The sequence below is a fragment of the Gavialis gangeticus genome, unplaced genomic scaffold, assembly GCF_001723915.1.
Source record: "Gavialis gangeticus isolate Ggan-Ray unplaced genomic scaffold, GavGan_comp1, whole genome shotgun sequence".
NCBI lineage: Eukaryota > Metazoa > Chordata > Crocodylia > Gavialidae > Gavialis > Gavialis gangeticus.
The window spans coordinates 8,428,155-8,444,076 of record NW_017728997.1 but is presented as its reverse complement, the minus strand read 5'-3'; the positions used below and the strand labels follow the sequence as shown (position 1 = coordinate 8,444,076).

At 40.2% G+C, this 15,922-nt stretch overlaps 1 protein-coding gene across 10 annotated transcripts in view; it reads left to right on the top strand.

Moving 5' to 3' along the window:
* The first annotated feature begins 1,718 nt into the window (after positions 1-1,718).
* Positions 1,719-15,922, top strand: part of CHL1 (cell adhesion molecule L1 like) — a 195,398-nt gene continuing 181,194 nt past the window's right edge. For 2 of the 10 annotated variants that reach the window (XM_019504734.1, XM_019504733.1), the window contains exons 1-2: positions 1,720-2,308; positions 10,806-10,884. The gene's annotated coding sequence lies outside the window, so the exon portion shown is untranslated. Of the gene's footprint in view, positions 2,309-5,254; positions 5,369-10,805; positions 10,885-15,922 lie in introns of those variants that run through there. The other 8 variants (XM_019504727.1, XM_019504731.1, XM_019504729.1 and 5 more) reach the window with 6 other exon arrangements.

Below are 15,922 nucleotides of genomic sequence, written 5' to 3'. Positions count from 1 at the left end.
GAAAAAAAGCAAGCGATGTTTTATGGATGTTGGAAATGGACTATATTAGCAGTGAAATTGGGCAGAATAAAGATTTTTAGGGTTACAGCTTGAGTTGGAGTAAATAGACAGAGGTCCTTTGATTGCAGTGGAACTGTACTAATATTTATCAGCTGAGGATCAGGGCCACAGGTACTCTGGGTCTGATTTTTTTCCGCCCCCTCCCCCCGATGCATCTTAAATATGTGTGCGTGAAAATTGAATGCACAATTGCCATGACTAGATGCATAGATTGAAAACCACTCCTGCCATCGCAGCAGTTGTAGGGCAACATGTATCTTGTCTCTTTTATCCTTCTAACCTATCTGAAATCCCACCTTTGCAAATGCCCAGAATGATACAGGCAGTAATTAACAAACCGAATGAGAAAAACATCTCCATGGAAGAAATGGTCACTGTATTCATATTATCACCAGCTGTCCTATTTCCCTTATGCTTTAATTTGATTGATTTAAAAAAAGTTGCTATCTTTTTTTATGAAATATTAGACAAAAATATTCTTGCATGTACCTTAAAATACGTATGCAAATGTTTTAAAGGTCAGCTATGCTGAATTGAAGTGAAACCTACACATTCCTAGAAAAAAGTATTATTCAGATTAATAATCTAAAAGATCTGTTTGTTTAGTTAGAAATGCAATAACAGAAGACTAGAGATCTTTTAAATGCCAAAGGACACGATTTTGACAATTGATCCTTTTTTTTTTTTTAAATTCAGAGTTCCAAATTTTACCTCAGCTATTTTGGTTTCTTATACAGAAACTATATTTTAAAACCTGTCGTTCAACCTGCATGTTTTCCCTGTGATGGTGAGGAAATGAATAGTAATGAGAGTGAATAATAATGAATACATTATTCAGTATCTATAAATACCTTAGTAATTGATTTTTATCTTAATTTGCTGTATTTCAGTTTGTCAATGTATGTTTGAAAAGCATTTTTTAAAATAAAGTTGAAGACAAGCTTTATTAAACCATGGCCAATCATTCAAGGACAACTTACTTATTATCGTTTAACACTAATGAACTCATTGCCTTTGAAGTTTGTTAAATATGCATGCCTGTCATTCTTTCTCTCTCATGTTCTGCATTTGCAGTTGGGGTAAAGATCTGTATCAGCGGCTGAAAATCTGAGCCTTGTTACACATTAATTTTAGGTGGCTCCTGGACCCCTGGATTGTCTGTATATTAATACCTGAAACTAGTTTTAAGCATATTTTAGGCGGCTTAAAGTAACGCCACTCCAAGGCAGGTCGATCTCTGATCCGTGTTACCCAGCTCATGTTCCATTATTGTGGGGCTGCTCCCCACAGATAAGCCCCAACAAGTTGCAGGCCTTCAGTATCCCAAAGTGCTGTGTCCCTTTCCCCACCCTTCAGTTCTGTGTGCACAGACAGTTCTGTGTGCACAGCTCCTGAACTGTGCTCCTGCTGAACCCTGAGTTCTGGCAACAAGGCAACTCACCCTCCTGCCCCCAGGGGTGTGACCTTCCCACCCCCAGGGTTGCAGCCCTGTGCAAACAGCCTGCAGAGCATGTGCTGCCTAGCCAAGTCACAGGCATGGGCAGGTCCAGGAGTGGGGTCTTGTGGGGGAGGGAGAGGACACAGTAGGGAGCCTGCAATAGGGGGAGCCTGTCCTGGCTTACCAGACCTACAGTGACAAATCACAGCTGTAGCTCTTCATTAGGCCCCTCCTTGCCAGCCCTCTAGTGGCAAGGCACAGCTGGGCTGGTGGGGGACAATCAGAGAAGGGTTTTCACCTTAAGGTGTGACTGCTCTAAACTTAAGCTAGCACTAATGCCAGTCAACATTTGAGCAACTCAAAGTGCAATGTGTAAAAAGGCCAGCTAAGGTCTTCCTCCTACGGCAGTGATTTTTATTGATATCCTGTTTGGGCATTAATATTTTGCGATAGTTATATTTGGATCACGATCCTGGCATGCAGCGCCATCACAGTGGGAACTTTCCAGACCAGCTTTCTGCACAGAGGGAAAATGCTCATTCATGAGAAACCAAGTTCAAATAGGTATCTTGGTGTCGTGGCAGGTCAGTCAGGTTTCAACTGGCTCTAATTGGCATTCTCATAGACTCTGATGTTCTTTAACCTACAGCTGAATGCCTTTCAAATATGTATGGATTTTTTTTTTGGCCTTTGAGAACATTGCACAAACTTAAAATAATTACTTACAAATTGTTCCTTACAACTGAATGCCCTTTGATCAAAACAAGTGAGGGGAAAACACGTTAACATCAGTGGAAACATCTTTTGAAAGTAATGTGGATCATTATCCTTTCTTGAATGGGGTTGGGAGGTTTTGAACTTGTACTCTGGACAGACAGTCTACCTGCTTGTAATGGAGTACTCTGACTCTACCATTAGAAATGTGTATTTGTGAGGTTTTGCCTATGGGGCTCCAGTACAGAAAAGTACTTAAGGATATGTTGAGTTTAAAACATATGGAAATTCACATGCATGGGTAGTGTGAAGATGTTTCAGGGCTATTATAGAACAGGTTTGAAATAAATTATCTTGAAGTAACGTCTGTGTTCTGAAAGAAGAAAAGACCATCATAAAAGGAGTTGAGTTTATGTGCTTAGTTGTTTTTAAAAGGTTAGAAAATGCTTTTTTAACTTTTTCCTGAGTTTGTGTCAGGAGAAATGCCAATGAAGCTATGCTGATTTATGCAATTTGAGCATCTCCTTCAGAGTACCTGTTCATGACTTTATTTTTAGCATGTAGTTTTTAATTGGTGCACAGTTTTATTAGTTTTTAATAATTAAAAACCAATTTTAATTCTCAAAAGACAGGATTAGATTGCATTTTCCGATGGTGGCCTTCTCTGAAATCCCAGCATTATGAATATGGATGCAGAGAAAAATCTGTGTTTTAACTTGTCATATAAAGCTGTAGTAGATAGATCCCTACGATGCTGCATTACCAGCTCAGGGGAAAGCCACTTTCTGACACATGAAGGAAAATGCAAACTATTCAATTTGCATGCACTTTATGTACAAAGAGTCCAAGGAGAGGTGGTAGCAAAGTAATAGCAATAGAAATGACTTATGGGTTGGTATGTTATTAAAATTGAATGGGAAAGTTCTGTACACCATGGGGACTTTAAATGCAAAACCATTCTAACTTATAAGCAGATACTAAGTATATCAAATTCTACCCTAAGGTACAACCAGATTACTCCAACACTGAGAGCTGAGATTTCCTGATTTATTGACTATCAGGATTTAGTGACCTAAGAGGTAAATATTGACACCCGTGATTCCTACTACTCAGTTTTCCCCAAGGGACACTATCCCTTGTTGTTCACTGAAATTTAAAGTCAATATGTGCACATGTCAAAGCACTGGGTTTAACTCCTGAACCATTACAGTGATCTATGATACTGTTACATATAGAGCATGAAGAAATCTTAATGACTATAAGCATGTGTTGTAGACAATGCAAATATTGAAATATTTATGCTAGGTCTGGGTTGGGAGGGAAGGGGGGAATCAAAATAGCATTTTTTTTCACCATGAAATGGAATATTTGGCAAAAATGTTGGTTCTGGAAAGTAGTTCCCATATTAAATCTATAGCGCTGAGAAAAAAATCATCAGATTTGTCTTACTGCAATTTGAAATGGAAAGTGAGGGCCCAAATGTAGACAGTTAAGGAAGAGTAGGTTTACAGACTTTTTCTAAATGAGATTCTGCTCCTGGGGAACTGATTGGCCAAACTTAATTGTAAAAGAAGAATTGGGTCAAGAACATCATTTAAAAACAACGAAGTTGTAGCAGTGACATTATATTCCTTCAGTATTAGCCATTTGTGCAGAAGTGATTACATGCATATAGGATAAAACTCAAATTATTTTTTCTCCTGAGCTTGCAATTATGAACAACAATTTGCCATCACTGTTTACACAGTATATATAAACTGAAATCAGTGTGTTTATTTTTCATTTCTATAAAGATAACTCTTATCCCTTCTTAAAGAATAAAGAGCCATAATATTTTTTTAAAATGACAAAGTTACCATTGTATTGGCAACTGTCAGTACTGCTGCAGCTAGGTCATATTTGGCATTCATGCTGGAAATGGGAAAATTATTTTTTTAACAGCCAGCACTAGGTTTTTATGTTAATAGTTAAAAAGAGCCCTGTCTTCCTAGCCCATTTTTCCTGTCCATATATTAATTTCATAGCTTCTGAATTAGTCTGGACACCATCGCAAAATACTCACTAGTGCACTTACATTTCTTATGTGGTATCCAGAAACCCGCTAAAATACATTGTCATTTTAAGGACATTAACCTTTCAAAAGCACTATGGTTTATTCATATGATGCTTCGCTGCTTTTCCAAGTTGGTTAATAAATCATTGACAAATCCCCTGCCCCCAAAATGTCTGTGTTTAATATGCAGATGTCAGGCACTCCTCATTCATTACTCTTACTAAAATCAGTGGGAATTTGCCCAAGTAAGGTCTGAAAGATTTTGTCCTCCTCTCCCTCTATAAGGCATACAAGTTGCAAAAGGTCCTGTGTCTCCATTATACTATGTCCTCAGGAGACCGGGTGAGAAGAGGCATGGGAGTGGGTGGGTTACTGAAAGAGAACAGCTCATGTGTCCACTTCGCCCCATTTCTCATCCTTATGCCTTATACTTTTGAGACAAATCTTATTTTTCTCGGTAATACAAGGCTGCTTTGTACCTGAACCTTATGTACAGCTCTGAAGTGGTGAGAGGAAAAGATACTTTTCTACATCCTCAAACTGTTACCTCAGAGGCCAGAAAGGCGGTCTTCTCTCCTGGACCACATTGGATATTGCATTGGATGTGCTTCACCTGTCTATTAGGGTTTTGACTGCTTTTGCCGCTCCTTGATGGACAGTGCCACACAGCAGTATTCCCAATGCAAGGCTGCTTCCATAAGGAACAGCATTGCCCATAGCAGCAATAATACGTTGCCCTTCATTGTTAGCTTTCTGTGGCTGGTCTCCCAGCTGTTTTCAGAGATGAGTAAGAAATATGAAATACAGTCACATTACTCACAGTTGAACAAACAACCCAAATGAAGCAATGACACAGATTTCTTTTTCATAAGGTGCCTTAGATTTGCTCAGCGGGCTCCAAATTTCCACCTTCCACAACAAAACAACCTTCAAACCTTGAAATGAATGTGTAGGAAATCAAGTCTATATATCACAGTTTGTGAACTAGAATGTGTCTGCTCTTCTCTGCAGTACAATGCAATAGCTTTTGAAGGAAACTCAAGGAGGCAGACACAGGCAACTACTATGCCACCTGTGACGTGGCTCAGGCAAACTAAGGAGTGGTCAGTACAGAAAATTACTTAAGAATATGTAGTGACAACAGTGCCATTCTTCAGGTCCTCTATGTCAGTGGTCTCCAAAGTGGGGTACGCGCAAGACGATCCATTGGGGTACGGGAAGGAAATATTAGAACTTCTATTTATATGTATATTTATATAAATATACATATATCGGGGGTGCGTGCGCAAAAATTTTTTACTGATAGGGGTGTGCGATCAAAAAAGTTTGGAGACCACTGCTCTATGTGACCAGAAGTAGCCAGGGTCACCGTATTTAGATTGCTTTAACTGACAGCAGCAGTAGTGGAGGCTCACAGATGGGTAGCTTTAAGCCATTGTGGCATTTCCCATGTTTTCAAACTTTCTCCCCCATCTTTTTCTGTTTTTGTACCAAGCATGGCTCAGCTGGAATTCAGAATCACATTCAGCGAAGGAGCAGCTGACATGAATAAAACCTCATTTCCCCACTAGGAAACAGATCTAATCCTTCTAACCTTTTGGAAGTCGTGAGGCTACTCGACTTAAAAAAATTATTACAAAGCAGGGAGCAAAAGAAGCAGTGGTAGAATGCATTTAAACACACACCCATTCATGAAGGCAAAGAAGAGGCTAGGGGAAAGGTTTTTAATTTGTATTTCCTGTTTTGATTTAACCCATGAATGGGTCCATTTTACCACTTAGAAGTGCTTACCTGGCCACAACATACCTCACGCAAATGAGAAATCCAAATCTAAACTGTGTAGGTCTCTATGTATGTATTTTTAATTTCAGCATCCAGGGTTCAAACAACCAAAGGGCAGGGCAAGGTTTTGGCACAATGTAGGAAACAGCAGCTCCTACCAGTACCGCTGTTTCAGTAATGCTGCCCTTTCTGCTATGATACTAAGTGCAATCATTTGGATTTCTTTGCAGCTGCAAATTTATTGCAATTCAGAGTTGGCCACATGGCTACTTCTACACCCAGTAAACACTTAGAGTAATAACAACCCTCCTCGCCCCATTTACGAACCATGAGCGCATAGCACAGATTCTCACAAATCGTCTCCTTTAGCTGTCTGTGCAACAGACACTGTACTTGACTTCTAAACTCAAGCAGCCTATTTATTTAGATAGGGCATCATTTCCTTAGTGGGGGAAAATAGCCTGCTTGTGCCTGCTGGGTAACCATCACCAAGAGGCCCTGGGGGACTGACAGCGGTGCATTCCTAGGCAAACTATCACTCCACACCGAAAAGTCTCAGAAACAGATCACAGGATGACATTTCTACCTTCATGTTACAAAGGAAGTGCAGGCAAGGATGATTAATTCTTTGCTTCAGACAGGTATTCTCTTTCTAATATTGCCAGGAACTTGGATCTTTTCCCCAATTAAACAGTTTAATAAACAGTGTCCTCTTCCATGAAGAGCTGCTAGATTCACAGAGAGGTTGAGGTGAGTTGTGGTCAGTAATGGTTAAGCTAAATTCCACAATGGGGCTGATTCTCAGATGCCTGATGCCACAAGCTATTGGTAGAAGGGGGGGGGCACATGCCCCCCCATGAGATTGGCCCCCTGACTCAGCACCGCTTATGACAGAGCAGTTTTTTTGCTGCGCAGGCTGGCGGTGTGTTGTGGGCGGGAGGCACTAAGCCATGGCACAGAAATATAGGAATGGGTATGGGGCTTTTGGCTTGCCCCTGGGCCCACCCACAAATTGTTCTCCCCCAGACTTAAGAGGCACCAGTCACCCCTGCCTGATTTTCAGTAGCCTCAAAAAGTCTTTGGGCTGGATCCTTAGCAGCTATAGTTTGGTGCAGCTCTTTTAAATCAGTGCAGCACTATTAAAGAGCTGTCCTTTATGGTAAAGATTTAAGGTCTTCAGGATAAGGATTGTTCCTTACTTTCTCTATATAGTACCTAGCACAATGGGGACCCAGTCTCAGTTGGCCCCATGCACTATTTTTGTAATAAATAACATGCGACTGCTGAAAATGTCTGCAACCTTATCCTGCTGATGTCTCTAGATGTAGAAAACATTCAGAAGCAGTCTCTATTACCGCTTTAAGAAACTCCTTCCCTCTGTCATATAATTTACATTTATCCTTTACAGGGTCTTGATAACTTCAGTCCTACTCCCTTTTACCCTTCTTTCCATCGGCAAATCAATTTAGATTTTCCTTTTGCAGAAGCGAGCACGCCTATAGAGTTGTATTACCATTCCCTACCCTTTTCTGTCAGCCCTGTGTTCTCTCTAGGTATTGTCATGGATGACCCTAGTTTAAAGCTTGATTGATTGGCCTGGGTCTTAATTATAAAGGAGGGAAAGCGTTTATAAAGACTTTAACTGACATGCTTGATAGGAGACAGTCGGACTTCCCCGTGGCGAGTCACAAGGTAGATAATGATTTTAAAACAAACAAACCTACAAATTCTTAGCAAAGGATTTTCCATTTTCCATCTTTTGATATCTTAAGAGTAAGACTGCATCTGTCTGGAAGATAATTTTTGGTCCACATTCAATTTATGGGAGTCCTGCCTGACATAACTAGGTGAATTGTAATGGCAAAAGTTCAGACAAGATGATGTAACAATAATCCCTTCTGGTCTTGGCTTCTGTGAATCTATATTCAGGCATGAGGCTAAACCACCCCATTCTGGTTGCTAGCTGTGCATTGTTAGTATTTCAAAGGATCTTTTCTCTTTCATCAAATTTCAATATTGATATTTCAGTTTAACAGATTGCCCAATGGGATGTGTAGACCCGCCTTGTGTCAGTACTGACTTCTGCCAAAATGCCCGTCTTCAAAAATGTTAGGCCAGATCCTCAAATGGAAAAAAACAGGGTAGCTCTGTTGTCTTAAAACTGGTTTATGCCAGATGAAGTCAGCTGGCCCCTGACCTTGTACAGTGAGAACTCCAGCAAGCTGTATTACTGCTATATGGCCAAAAATTATCAAATGTCCACCTCATTTCACCACTAATTAAGGCCTTTTTGGGTTAATACCTTCATTGAAAACAATTGGGCTTTTAGTTTTGAAGGGCTAGTTACTGCTGGAAATGGAACTTAAGATTCATGAAGTCATGTTGATGCTTCTGAAAAAATGGCCCATAAACAGTAGAGGCTGTAACTTTGGTTTAAAAATCAAACCTTTCATTAACTATAAGGAGTGAAGTCTTAGTGTGATTAAAGGACAAACAAACCTCATTCGTAGGCTTAGAACTAGGACCATAATGTATCAGAAAATGTAAAATATGTCTTCTCAGGAATCCCCAATGCCCCCCAAAAGGCAAGCTAGACAGAGAGAGAACCAACTTCTGCTTTGAAGTGCATATGTGTGCACTGTGCACGTGTACTTGCATACAAAATTTGACTATACATATCAAAGAAGCAAACAGCTATTTTAAAAAGTAGCTTCATTTTGAAGTGCTAACGCGTGTGCATTAGAGAAAGGGGGCAGGGTTTGTCTGTGGGGAAATAAGTCTGTCTGTAACTCTGCCAGAGTGAGTCCAGATAAAGAGATTATCAAGTAGCGACAGGAAAGAAAATAGGCGAGCTGAATTTCTCTTTATCATTCCTATTCCCTGAAGACATCACATGGAGTATCTTGTATTCATACAGAGATTCCTGAAAGTAAATCACGCTGAAAGGTGACGTGTTGGAGATGGGAGGGGTAAAGGCAGCCTGGCGTGCCAAAGGGTTCAAAGCAGTGAATCTGGCTCATAGTGTGTAGAGAGGTAGTTACCCATGTTTATGAGAGGCAGGGGAGATATGCACCTTTACAAACTAACTAAATAAAATATAGATAGACTACAAGCCTTTGTGAACCCAAGTTCACCTCATCAGTTGCGTGTGCAGGCAAAACAATTGCAGTGCTATAAAGGGGTATAGGGACAATTTACCACGTAGGAGCATGTTTCAATTGATCCATTATAACTTTCATCTGCCCTCTGCTTTCCTGTTGTGGGTGAGGCCAAGCCACAATAATTTGAACCCCATTGAAACAGGCCATAAACAAGTGTGGTTTATCTTCCATTTACTGCAGGCAAGCATGGACAGACTAAACAGGTGCATCAGATTCAGCTGAACCCCTGACCCTCAACTTTCCCTTTAAGCATTATAATTGTTTCATCTCTCCAAACAGAGTTTGAAAGCTTCACAAAGAATCCAGTAGTAACTTCCGTGTTGGAGACCCTAGCAGAGAAATGAGAAACAGGAATTAGATGGAGAGAGAGATGAAGAGCTTAGAATAAAGAAAACGTGGTTGAAGAAAACAGCGAAGACATACTCCCTTAGTGTGTTTTCGTTGAACATGGTTTTCTATAGCATTTTTAATGTATTAATTTAAAGGGGAAAAACATTTCAAGGATGTACCAGATTACTGGACTCCAGTAGAAGAGACAGGAACAATATCATTTCAGGTGCTTTGTTATAGGCAGGAGATCACAGGTTTCCCAAACCATTCTTTACTATCATTTTGAAGCACTGCTAGCTTGAAAAACATTAAAAGTTATAAACTTAAAAAAAAATTGGCTTTTGCAGTGACTGGTACAAAATCTTGATTAAAAATACATATTTCCAATAGTATTAAAAAGAATGAAGGGTTTTTCTATTTGGGATAACTGAGATAACTGAGGATAGGTAAAGTCTGGTTTGTATTTCTACCAGTACTGGTAAATATCATGAATTAGATAATGTCAAATACTTTACTAAGGCTATTCTTGATGAGCAATGGAAACCACTTTTGTCAACATGTGCATAATTTTATTTTTAATTCAGTCTGTTGCATGAATAAAATTCAGTAAGACTACTTTGGACTAATTATTTTAGTATGTTTTTTCTAGATTTACGTGTTATGCTTTTGTGACGAGTCATATTTAACATCCCATAACATTCTCAGGGTACACATTTTGATGGGATCAAAAGAAAAAAAAGCCATACATTTATCTCATGATTTGAAATATGCTACCGTCATTTTGATTTTGTTTTAAACTTGTACCATAGGATCTAGAGGTCCCAATGAAAACAAGCTCTTTTCTATTGGGTATCATATAAAAACAAGAGAGATTCCCTACCACAAAGAGTCTTGCAATCAAAATAGACTAGGGAGACAAAGGATGAAAAGGGAATTGGAAACACAGAAAGTTAAATGACTTGACCAAAGGCACCAGAATCAGCTTAGTGTCTGAAGCAGAATTAGTAGCTAGGCCTCCTGGCTGCAGTCCAGATCTCTCTTTACTGGACCATGTTGCTTCTGCAGTGACACGGAAAACCTCCAAGGAAAATGGAAGGGGAAAAGAGGATGAGTTTGGAGACATGCTCATTGATCTGGAGAAACAGGTCAAGAACAGAGATGCTCCATAGGTATGCAGAATGTCTGTATGCAAATATGAAGGCTGACACATTTATCTGAGTGGGACTTCTTGTTGATTACTCAAACTATAACTTCGTCTTTTTTCTAGATGCTGTAAGAAGTGCGCAAAATGATTCACACGTATGAAGACTGACCAGGAATTGATGAAGGTGGAACTGCATTTAATGGTTAGAAAATGTATTATTTTTTTTTCCTTTTTAAGGATTAATTTTGAACATATAAAGTCTTGAAATAAATAAGTAGGTCACTCAAACTTATCCACCAAATCTATGACTCTAACATAATTAAAACAATCTCTCATGCATTCAATACCTGCATAAATTAGATAAGCATAAAGATGTGCATAAATAGCATATAATTCAAGATAACCAAAAAACATTGGTATGCCTTCCAAGTCTGACAGGTTTCTTGCTGTCAGTCTGCGTCAGACTGTTTTGACTGACTAGATCATTCAGCCCTAAGAAAATAGCTCTGATTTAAGTTTGGATTCCATTTTTTGTGACTTCTAATTAGTTAAGGTAGGTTTTAGTGGATGTATCGACACGGGATGCTTACTGCAGAGTTGCCTAATTTGCTCCGCAGTAAAGTGTCACCATCTACATGAGTGCTGCTGTTAGGCTAGAGTAAACTAATTCACTCTGCCATAGGATAGTACTGCCCAACACAAGTACTATTGGCAGTTATTTACTCCACCACGCAACACATGTCGATGGTGACCAGGGCTGGCTGGGGTGCAAAGGTGCTACAGTGTGGGACTTCCTGCCGGCTAGCCTTGCACTGGAGCACCCTCACGGCCCAGCCAGCCCCTCCATGGCCCATTGAGCCAGGCAGGAGTAGCCCTGGGCTGGCAGGCTGACCCCAGGGATCTCATGCCAGCCAGGGCTGCGCCGCCCCGGCTCAACGTGCTGCAGTCCCAAGCATGTGTGTTAACACTGCGCCTGGGACAATAAATAAACTCTGGTGGGAACTGCACCAGAATTTATTGTGTCAAATTAATTTTGCATGTAGACGTGCCCTGTGTAAAGCAAATCCTTCCGTTAATTTGGCTGGCTGAGGTCCATAACTATTGTATTCTGATTACTCCCATAGAACTGTTCAGTTCTCCCCTCTAATGTTGATAATGGTCATGTCAGCCAATGGGTGATATATATGCATTCTCTTGAATATCTGAAAATAGTGGAAATAACGTTCTGCATTTGGGATTATATTTTTTAAAAGACTTCTGCGGCATATGGAAACGAAAAGAGTAAAAAACATACCCCTAGTGATGGCACTGCCGACAACTATAGTCTAGTTAAAGAAGGTTTTAAAGTGACAGAAGTATTTATCTGTTTTAGGATTTTCTGGAATACATTGTTACTAAAGGATCTAACTGTCTAGGAACCTTAGTACAGCTAAATGTGCTAGTGAAGAAAATATTCACACTGTCAGGAAGTGGGCGTTTTATTCCATGTTTGTGCCAGATTTCTATTGCAGTAGAAGGGGGAATTGATTTTTTTGAGTATGGGGCTTAAATATGCAGCTCCCAAGCACATTAACAGGAGTTCTGTGGTTAAAAACTTTCATAGCATTCTCATTATTTACTTTCTGTTGATTTACCATTTATTGGGAGTGCCTTTTATTCAGCCTTGCAGCTTTCATTTAAATGAACGCAGAAAGATAGGAGCTCAAAAGATTCTTACTTATCTGGTTTGAAACTTACTTCACTTATTCTAGTGAATTATAAAGTGGCCAGAGGTGCTGATAAATCTATGCTTTTAAAAGGACAAAGCAACATTCAACCAAAAGAGCCAAATATTTATCATTTGATTCACTTTTGACAAACAGTTGATTTGCCTTCCCACCAGTAACTCTTGTCAAGCCATACATTAGAAGTGAAAGTTCCCAAACAACCAAACCATGAGATGCAGATGCTATCTGAATCTGGATACCCAATTCTTTATTTCAGTCCAGTTCATTATCAATATAGGACTGAGCTGTGAAAGTTAACTTCCTTTGTTTTTCTGGAAACTAGCACTCATTCATGACCAGCCACTTAGAAGGGGCAAGATCAGCCTTGTTCTAGTTATGCGTGAACAAAGAGTGAAAAATCTTGCTTTTGCCTTTATGGTGAGAAAATGTTCCTGACCTCATTTTAAAAATTCAGAATATCCTTCCTGGCCTCATTCTAAAAATTGCGTGAACGGTACTTTTCCCCTCTCAGAATGTGCCCAAATATCAAGTAGATCACAAAGTGGACTGTTCTAAATATTTCACTTTCTCAAGTCAAAGTTTTAAGCTATTAATATTAGGAATGCTGGAAAAGAACAATGTGTGACCTTAAATATAGTTCTGATACTTCAAGGTATTGAGTAATAGGAGCTATGCCTAACTTGACTGTCTATGCAAAGTTAGCCAACTTGGCCACGAATATCTGAAACCTGTGTGTATAGGGTATGTTCCACTTTCCTTCTCTCTCTTCTTTATTTTCATCTGCTGATGTTTATATTCACATTCTCGACATTGTGCTCAATAGTTTCTCACTGCACAAATTTGTCTAGTGGCCCTTTTGTCCTGTGTGAACACAGAATGAACCCTGGTTTAGTCATTCATATGGCGGTTCAAACTCAAGCTCACATACATTATAAAACGCTGCCACATCTGATAAGTGTGCTTATGCATGTTCGCTACTTTTTCCGATTTCTCTTCATTATGGCATAGTAGAATCATAATGGAGTTTTCATTGCCTTATAACTGAAAGAATATGTGATTACAAGAGGTTTCTTTTATTCAGAGTTCATGACTCTCTTCATTTTCAACTGGCAATTAATAAACGTTTGCAGTTGCCAGTTTAGAAGTTACTATTCATCTGTATTCTTTAGAATTCAAGGCATGATTCATGTACATCTATTTATAGAGTCAATGTCTTGATATGTCCTTTTCTACTGGCTGAAAAATCCAAACAGCTTGGCTAAAAAGTGTCTAGTTCTGGTTTTGGGCGCTGAAATGGCTCATTAAAATCATTAGCTGGTGTAGGAAAAATTGAACTTCAATGCCATCCATAAAGGTTACAATAACTGTAATAATAAATATATTAATAATGCATTAAGGGAAAAACTCTCCAGTCAGATCTTTACACATTTATCTATGCAGTTGACCTCAAAGAGGTGCATCACTTGGGATAAAGATCTCAGCTGACATCCTCAAGAATCTTACACACTTCAAAATATGCTTAAGGCTACACTTCTGCATTTTGGATCATGGCATCTCCTGACAGGACCCAGGAAGAGTCTTTTTGAACAAAACTATTTTCCCTGTAGCAGGAGTAGCTGCTCCCTGTACTTTCTCTAGACCAGCATAAACCTGGTCTCAGGATGGGATGGAAAGTTTTCCCCTGGCTCCACTCCTCCTGATCCCTGGAAGGATTTAGGCCATGAGAAAATGTGCAAATGTTCCTGAATCATAGGAAATAGCAGAAAATTAGGGTTGGAAGGGACCTCAGCAGGCCATCTAGTTCAGCCCCCTGCTCAAACCAGGTCCATCCCCAACTATATCATCTCTCCCAGGTCTAATTTCTTCTTGGTTGGAGTTGGATTATTTTTCTCCTGGAACAGCCTTATTTGTCTTGGAGAAAGAGCATGAACATCTCTATGGTTTTGGTTTCTACCAAGAGAATAGTGATAGAAAAGTGATAAAAACTGAATGGCCAAAGTAATTGCCCTTTCATCTTTTTTGCAGGGCCTGATATAAAATTCATTTTATAAACCTACTTGTTGGATCAGCTCTTGTACAAAACACAGTGAGGAAGAAGTGATCGTGTCTCCCTTCCTGGTACAGGACTGATTAGTCATTAGAATAGATCACTGATTCTCAACCAAGGTACTGTGGCACCCTGGGGTGACTTGAGACCCTTTCTGCAGGATGCCATACAATGTTAGCACTGTTAGGTGTGCAAACATCATTCATAAGATAAAAACAGATTTCAAATTGGAATCCACAGTGCTAAAGCATTCTGACCCGGTGTGGTCTTTTTGAGTTCTTTGCAACAGAAGAATGGCTCTGTTATTTTCCTGTAGTAAAAAATTAAGTGAAAACTAAGAGCAGGCATTTTCTGAGGGGTGCCTTGGATCTATGGAGGGGTACCTCAAGTCTCAAAAGATTGAGAACCACTGGATTTGATTGAGAGCAACTCTAGACCAATTCATTGGATTGCAGTCAGTGTTCCAAGGAATATTGAAATAGGTTTTACGAAATGTAGCAGCTTCAACAGGAGGAACTGGGAGAGCTGCAACTTAGAATATGCTGTAGCCTATCTTTGTGGCCGATGGGAGACCATCATTTTTGCTGTGAGTTGGGTAGATGAAAGATTTGAAGCTGGGTCTTCCACATCCCAAGTGCTCTAACTATAGGGCTAGTTGGATAAGGCCATCACCACTACCACCTCACTGCTTCTCCTGTTTTGCTTTGTTTTGTTTTGTGTTTTTAGCACGATCCAATCCTGTAGGCACCATTCAGCATTGAGAAGAGTTTACTGGTAGAAATTTAGGTGGTTAGGTAAATTAGGTATCTCTAGGCTAATATGACAGTAGTTCTGAAGATTTAAATTTGCCTGTTAGGCTACCTGATCTAACTAAGTTCACCCAGGTGCGGACCTTACACTTAGGCCTGGTCTCAGCGATCGGAAATCAATCTAAACCCATACCATATGCACCGACCTTTTACAAACTGGCAGAACCTGGTCTAAGATAGACCAGGATCAATGCACACTCAAACTTAATCGATCTAGGTTAGATTGGTGCATGGCACTTCTGGACAGTTTCCTGTGCAGCCCCAGCTCTGGAAAGGCCCATCCGCTCGCCCCAGACTCAGGGCTGTGCTTTTCCTACCTGTCCCCCTGGCACCAGGCTAGTCTTAGCCCCTGGGCCCTTTGCTGCTCTCCACACCCCCACCAACCTCCCATCCTGTAAACCACTCTGGGTGCCAGTTTTATAAGCATCTGCTGCTGCCAGGAACTAAGGAAGTACTGGTATTGGTGGGGGGAGAGAGGTAGGAACAATGGGGGGGGCAGTTAAAAATAGCCCCTGGTCCACCTGCAAGACACTTTGCAGACCCTGTGAGCCCTCCTATTCCTGCCAAATCCTCCCAGACCCCAGCAACCCCCTGCAGACCCTGCCTGATCCCCCAATCCTTCCCATAGATGTTGCCTGCCCTGTGCAGATCCCCAAT